Below are 7,500 nucleotides of genomic sequence, written 5' to 3'. Positions count from 1 at the left end.
AAGTACTATCAAGCTTGCCATCTTGACAATTGTCCAGGATTAGGCACCTAGAGACCACTGGAACCTCAACTTTAAATCTATGTCTAACAAACTATTTGCAGATAGTCACAAGGGCTAGTATTTTTCTCAGAATGCACATCCACAGGTTCTGCTCTCGACTGCCCTCAGCCAAGGTAGCTCATAATATTTCTATTTCCTCAGACAGGACATTGCAAAGTTACTTCACTAACTTTGAAATGTACAGATTAAGTTTTACAGAGGATCCCACATGCACACTGTTAAAATGCTGTTACTGCGTTCTCATAGAACAATAGGCATCTCAGTCTAATGCAAATATTAGTAAAACTATTCTGATCATTTACAAGCACAGCTGCAGGCAAGAATATTCCCATGAGTGCGTGCTAGGGTGCAATGCAAGCAGACTGGGATGCCAAAGGTCTGTGTGGCAATTGCTCATTTAAAAGGGACATTAAAAGCACTTACTGGGGGTGGACAGAGGAATAAAAGAAAATACTGGAAGGGAAGGTGAGAAGCTACAGGCTGTCTGTAGGGGAAGCATTTCAAATCAGGGAAAAGAGAAGGCTGAAAATGAGAAAGACCCAAAGCAGTAGAAGAGGTGACCAACTTGACAGCACCATCAAGAATGAAAGGAGGGTGCCACCTGTGCCTGTGAGATGACAAGATGTTGAAACACTCTGGCTCAAGCAAAGCAACTCTCAGCAGATTTAGGAGGACGGATCAAGGTTTGAAAAACACGTGGGTGTTCCTGGACAAAGGTGGCTTTATCACAGTGCCTTTCACTACCATTTTGACTGCTGAATCCGCCTCTCCTTTGAGGTATTCTAATTTCAAGGTTTTTGAGTAAAGGGGCAGTGTCACTGCTTGGCAAGGCTCTAGAGCAAGCACTACAAACCCTAATATCCTTTGAGGTACGTGTCCTGCCAAAGCCAGCCAAGCTGGGAGCTAGTCAATGGATAGCTACTACTACAGCCACACTCAGGTGTTAGAAATATGCTCTCATTCCTAAAGGAGACAAGGTTGAGTTTTCTTCACTTCTCACCTGTCCAATGGTTCATGGATTCCCAAGTTCAGGAGCAATAAAATATTAACATCTAATCTGTCATACCACCAATGAAAACTATAATCTGGCTCATGACCTCACGTGAGTATCAGGTTGTTAACTAAAGAAAGGAATCAAATCTTCCTCTAATAAATACTCCAGACTGTGACAGGTAAAATTCAGGTCATACCTCTCCTTTGAAGTTTTAATGGCCACTCCAATTTTATGATAAAGCCACTTACCTTATGTTTGTAGTAATTTTGCAAAGCCTGAAGCGGCTCTAGTCATCTTTGGTGCACAGCTCCCAAGGACATAGCTCTCATAAAACTGCAAGCTTCAAAGGGATTAGACCTCTTCTTTTCTCTCCTCTCTGTCTCTGTCTCCCTTTTTTAAAGGAACATTTCTGAATATTTCCTCCCCTGTTTCCTACATAGCTCCCTGCAGAGCCTCCCCACTGAACCCTGCAACTAGACTTCTTCCTCAAGCTCTGTCACTCACCAAACCAAACCCAACCAAACCAAACAAAAAAAAACTTATATAAAATAAAGTAAAATAAAATAAATAACCCAAAATCTGCCTTTTTTCTTTTCATTATAGTGAGGCAATTTTCTGGGTAATTTCTGGTTTTTGTCTTTCTTCTATTGTCAATGCAGAGCAATTTGAAGCAAATCAATAGAGCCTGTGTATTTGCATATTTCTCAGGCTCTAAGAAGGACCACATGCAGCAGAACTGCTCCCCTGAATGCCATGGGGTTTTGTTTGTTTGCTTGCCTCCTTTTAAAGTCAGGGGGAAGCCAAACTGAATCTGCCAAAGTTTGAATCCAAAGCTAATGCCCATCCTGGTAACTGAAACAGCTCTGGGGAACGTTCTCAAGTGCTGGAAGGCAATTTTGTGTGCTGTTTAATTGTTAGAGCAGTGTCTGGCACAGCAGAGCCAGGGCCAACTTTCCCAAACAATTCCCAAGCACAGGCTAACAGCTGGCATGGGCTGGGGCCACTCTCAACAGGCAGCTTGTGAGCAGAGCAAGGAGGAGAGGGGAGGTCGGAAATGTGGATGCACTGTTTCCATCTCCCCTGGTCTCAGCACCAGGGAATGGCCCCAACTGGGCTTAATTTACGACTACAGACACAGCTCCAACTGCTCAAACAGCTATGCTGTAGCAAGGACAAAGCTGCTTGTCCATCTTGCCGGCACAAACATATATATTTGCTTGAAGACTGATCATATGCATTGCCTTGGCTGTAAGACTGATTTGTTTCCATTAATTGCTAGGCGTGATTTTTTTCAGATGTTCTGGCTTAAACAGAAGGATGAGATACTTCATCTCATGGGGGGAAAAACCCCAAAATATCTGTTCATTTTGCCAATTGTCCGATGGCATTAAGAATTAAAAGTCTGAGATGGAGCAGATAGAAACTTTCTGCACTTGCACTGAGCGCTGGAAAACAATTCAAATCAGGTGCTGTCAGGCATGGGCCAAACCATCCCCAACCACAGTTGTGCAAATAGCGTACAGTTCAAAGTAACTTGGCTTTATCTGCAAATGTGGCAGTCCCAGATGTTTCTCCAGGCATGGTAAGGTGCACCAACCCACACACCTTATGGCAGCAGTGGTTTGTGGTATTTGCATGGAAAGAATACTTGCTTGGAAACAACTTGAAGACAGATCAGGTGATCACCCTCTTTTGAGTCACCAGACCAAAGATAAAACCCTGTTCCCCACTTTGGGGACAAAGTGAGCAACAGGCAGAAGAAACAACAGAAGTTGTCTCTAAGGGACCATCACAAAACAGCAATCCCAGACACAAGCAAATAAAGGATCATCTGCCAGCCACTATATGCAAGCTACACAACAAGCCAGCCACTATGTGCAAGCTAAACACACAGAACAATCTCCCGAAGATAATAAAACAAGGAACATGTGGGTTCCCTGAGACTAATTTGTCTGCAGATGGTACATGTCAGAAATAGCTGGTATTCAGAACTGTCTTTCAGGGCACGCTTCTTTAAGATTACTGAAAAGTTCCTTTATTCAAGAAATTAGCTTAAATGTCCTAAGGCACAGAATGTACTCTGAAAATACTCACATTTCATTTGATTGCTGTTGTTAATGTTTCAGAAATGAAGTAAGTTTTCCCCTGGGGACATTGAGCCTGGCTTACCCATTTGTCTGAGCTTCTTCAAAGGAGGAATGACTCTGAGTTCTGGCCTGATAACAGCACAGGAGAAAAACCAAACACAGTATAGGAAAACAGCGATTTATTAATTTTTTTCGAGTGGAGGGAAGACCACAGGCAAATTTAGTAATAGCGTATAAATATTTGTAAAAGAAAACTACTTTTATTTCATTACTTACGTGAGAACACAGAGAACAAAAAAACAAGCCAAACCAATTTCAACTTCAAGTATATCTGAACACATTTCTATTACTGTTTCTTGCCCACATTTTATGAATTTGAGTGTTCATTCAAGGGATTCATCACAGATGGGCTGGGGGAAAAGGTTTGGACCATGTAAGGGTCTTACTGACTGATAATGGGCAGCAGTAGAAATGGTGGTAATCAGGCAAGAACTCTGCTGTCTTTGGCAGCAGAAATCTCACTATATTCAAATGAAACTGGAAAAGAAGTATCTTGTAAAGGATCAAATCTGGATCCGGCCCCAGGAGACACCACAGATTAAAAGATTGGCATCCAGAAATTTGTTGTGAAAACTACCCAAGAGGAATACTCAGACTTTAGGTCTTCTTTTCTGCCATACTTAAATACAGCCAGTTTTTCAAATTAGACCTATTCCAGCATGTCATTTCAATCAGTGATGGTGGTTGCCCAGTCGAGCCCAAAGCATACGTGGTGCCCAGAGTCACCTACAAGGTGGTGGCAGCGCTCACCTGGTGCCAGCTCTGCACCAACACCACCAAGGAGGAAGGCTGCTCCCACAGACCCAGACCTCAGAGCCAGCCCTGGTGCCAACACAGCCCGCAGAAACAGATTTCTCAAGGCTGCTCCAGTCACGAGTTACTGAAGCTGCACATTTCTTCTCAGAGAAGCAAAACATCTGATCCACCTAAAAGGGATTTAGCACCTATGGTGGGGTGTAATGTAAGCACACAATCCAGAAAGCATTCATACTGCTAATGTTTGACCCTACAGCTTAAATTCTGATAAATTTGTGAGTTTAAAATTTCTTATTGAGTCCTAAAGCTGTGCTTTGTAGATTTGTAGCACAGCCTCAGGCTTCATGCTGTTAAGGACTCAATGCTCATCCTCCTTTCAGGATCCAGAAACAAGGTGTTGCTGAAATCCTCTTGGCATCTTAATGTCAAAGGCACACTTCTGGTGCACTTTCTATAAGTCCACAGCATGAGGCTTCTCACAAGCTGCTGCCACTTTTCTTTGACACTGGCTTGAAGGAATTTGCTGATGGTTCCCTTCTCTGATGGAGTAACCTACGAAGCAGGATAGTGCTCCAGTGGCCTGGAGATGCACTACTGGCTCCTCCTGGCCCTAAGAAAGCCAAAAGCACAAATCCACAACTTCCCAGGATATCCAGCAGTCCATGGACTATTCAGGGGCATAGTGAGAGCTCACTGCATTTGCAGTCATCCTCCTCAAGCAGCCAAGACTGGTGGATTCATGGGACTGGAAAAAGAGAATGATGAGTCTGCATCCTCTCAACGCGGGCACTGACCTGGGAGACTGGGACTCTGGTCCCTCTGAGGGGTCTATGTCCTTTTTTTGGTCTAGTGATCCACCCCAATGGATTGGAAATAATGACAAACCACAATAACAATAGCCAGCTAAACAAAACAAGTATAAACAGAAACAACAACTGAGGCTGGGAAGAGAAATGGCCTTTGGGGATATTATTTTGAAGAGACTTGAGACTTCGATTTCCCAGGCAGAGGAGATGGCAAATCAGCCAGTGTGACTCCTTGTTTCTTGAGAAAGAGACAAACCACATTTTTCCTGTAGCCAAAGCTGTTGAACTGACTCTGCTACAGAAAAAAAGAGTGAGATTTGGGGGGTCAGCACAAAAACAAATGTTGGGTACCGCATGACTCCACTCTGAAGCCTTTCTAAGTTGCTGCCTCAAAAGTAGAGAATGTCCCTTGGCACTGCCTGTCTTTGCTTGGTCCCATGGGAAGGAGAAGGCTCTAATCTGCTTCCTGAGCCCTGTGTGGGATAAAGGTCCCACTAAGTGCAAAAGTAGTTACAGCACATCCTATGTAGTAACACAAGCACTGCCCATACAGGAGAAAGTTTGCCTGTTACACAGCACAGGGAGACTGGCAGAACACAAACAAGGCACGTTGTTGTTGTTTATGCCACGAATTCAGAGCCAAGGCAGGTGAGAAGGGTGCCCCAGGGCACCAGGGCAGCACTGGGCCACAGGCAGGCAGAGCAGGGCAGCACTGGCCCAAGACCATCACTGCAGTTGCCCATTTGGGTGGGAAGGAGAGCAACAGGAGCTGCAGCTACGGGAGCAGTTGGAAATACAAATTAAGCCCGAGACTGATGGGCAGCAGAAACAGAACAGAGCAGGCACCTGGAAGGAAAAGGGGTGAAAGGAAGCCTGCTTTAACAAGCTAGCCTTGAGACCTCATTTCAGGATGCTGTCTGCTGCCACCTGAACAGGTTCTTCTGCAGAAATAACTCACATTTTTAACCCACCTAGCTGAAGTTACTTTCTTTGTCAGCACAAAGTCACTTTGTCTCTTTAATATAACCACCCTTCCCTCTCCCCATATTTCCCTCCTCCCCCCCCACCCAACCTCCCCCTCCCCCATTTAGGAGACTGCAAAATAAAAAATTATCTATTCCTTGGAAAGAGAAATTCATTGTTACACTTCTTTCTCAATCCAGTACACATAACAGGGAACACAATTTTAAATTTCCCCAGCTGCTTGAAAATTTGGAGTGGATGCTAGAAGGCCATTTTCTCATAAGCTAACCTGTGGAGTTCGCTGCTGTGACAGGTCACCAAAAGCAAGTATTTGCCAGATTCAGAACTGAACTGAATGTGCAAATGAACATGCACACATGCCCTGCAATATATATTTATATATAAATACACAGCAACTACTTTTAGAAAGGACAATAACAACATCAAAGGAATCTGGTGAACAAAGGTGCTCTTCATTTGCCACAGACTGGCCTTTGCTGTAGAACTGCCATGGGTTCTCCAGTGGCCTGAGTCTGCTCAAATCCCAAAACCCAAATCCCAAACAAACAGCATTGGTGAGGGTGCTGGATACTAATGGTTGGTAGTGCAGGAGAAGAGGGGTAAGTAAACACAAGCAAAGTATGCAAGTTGCTTTATTAAAAGCATACCCATTGGGCTGCTTTGCTACTTACAGTGGCCAATAAATTCCCTCTGCTCTAACACACTCGAAGTGCCAGGATACATTATTCAGCACATGAGTATCAACCACATTCTTTTGGCTAAGAGTAAGTTGTTGAGCTGGACTCTGTTCACGAAGGTCAATAGCAACACCACTGTGGTAGCTGCAGAGCATGACAGAGCCTCATCACCCACCAGATCAGAACAAGGATCTGTGCAAGGATCCTGTGTGATGAAGGTTACAAGGTTCCCAAGTGGGCAGAGGCACTTCTGTGGATGATCAGGCTGTAAAGTCACATTGAAAACCATCAAAGGGACTCAGCACCCAGTCAGGTGGAGGACGAGGTGCTCATGTGGCCACCAGAAAAACCAGTTGGCCCACTGGATTTTCTCTCTTTGCATGGAATGATAATTCGGGTTCTGAAGGATAATTGGAGAGTTGAACTTGAGGGTGGCCTGGGCACCTTGGGGGACTGTGCCAGCTGCTGCAAAGGAACCAAGCAGGGGCTATGGTAACAGTGCTTTTTTTTGCAGACTTTCACACCAGGCAAGCTGTTGAACTGCAGCCGCAGTATTGCCAGAAAAGAAAGCCCCTCTACTTTAGGTTTTGTAACACATTCCCGTGCATGGGTCTGTTCTCTCTCTCTCTGTTTGCATTAGGTTAAATGCTGCTGAAGTAGACAGGCCTAATTATGGCCTTTCATTCAAGATTAATATGAAGCCATTAGGCTGGTTTATGCAACCCCGTAGCTGAGCAATAGAAACATCTAAAACAAGTATGAGGCAACGTTGGAGGCTGAAACCATGCAATCAGCAGGCTTCCATTGTGAAAAGACATGGGAAACACAGGAATGAGTGCTGTCTTCACCCACTGACTTCAGACAAAACTGGGCAAATAGGAGAGAGGGGCTACCAAACCCACCACCAGTCCAGCTCAGACCAGGCTGAGCTCAACAGGGAGCTTGCCAATCCCAATGGCCCCTTTGCTGCTGGCATCCAGCAAAAAAAGCTCTAGCAGCTCTTTCCCAGTGACATGGACAATTGCCCAGTGCATTGCCAGCTTCTTCCTTGAGCAGAAACGCCCCAAAGAAACTTG

The sequence above is a fragment of the Oenanthe melanoleuca genome, chromosome 1 (assembly GCF_029582105.1).
Source record: "Oenanthe melanoleuca isolate GR-GAL-2019-014 chromosome 1, OMel1.0, whole genome shotgun sequence".
Taxonomy (NCBI): domain Eukaryota; kingdom Metazoa; phylum Chordata; class Aves; order Passeriformes; family Muscicapidae; genus Oenanthe; species Oenanthe melanoleuca.
Note: the sequence above shows the minus strand (reverse complement) of the source record.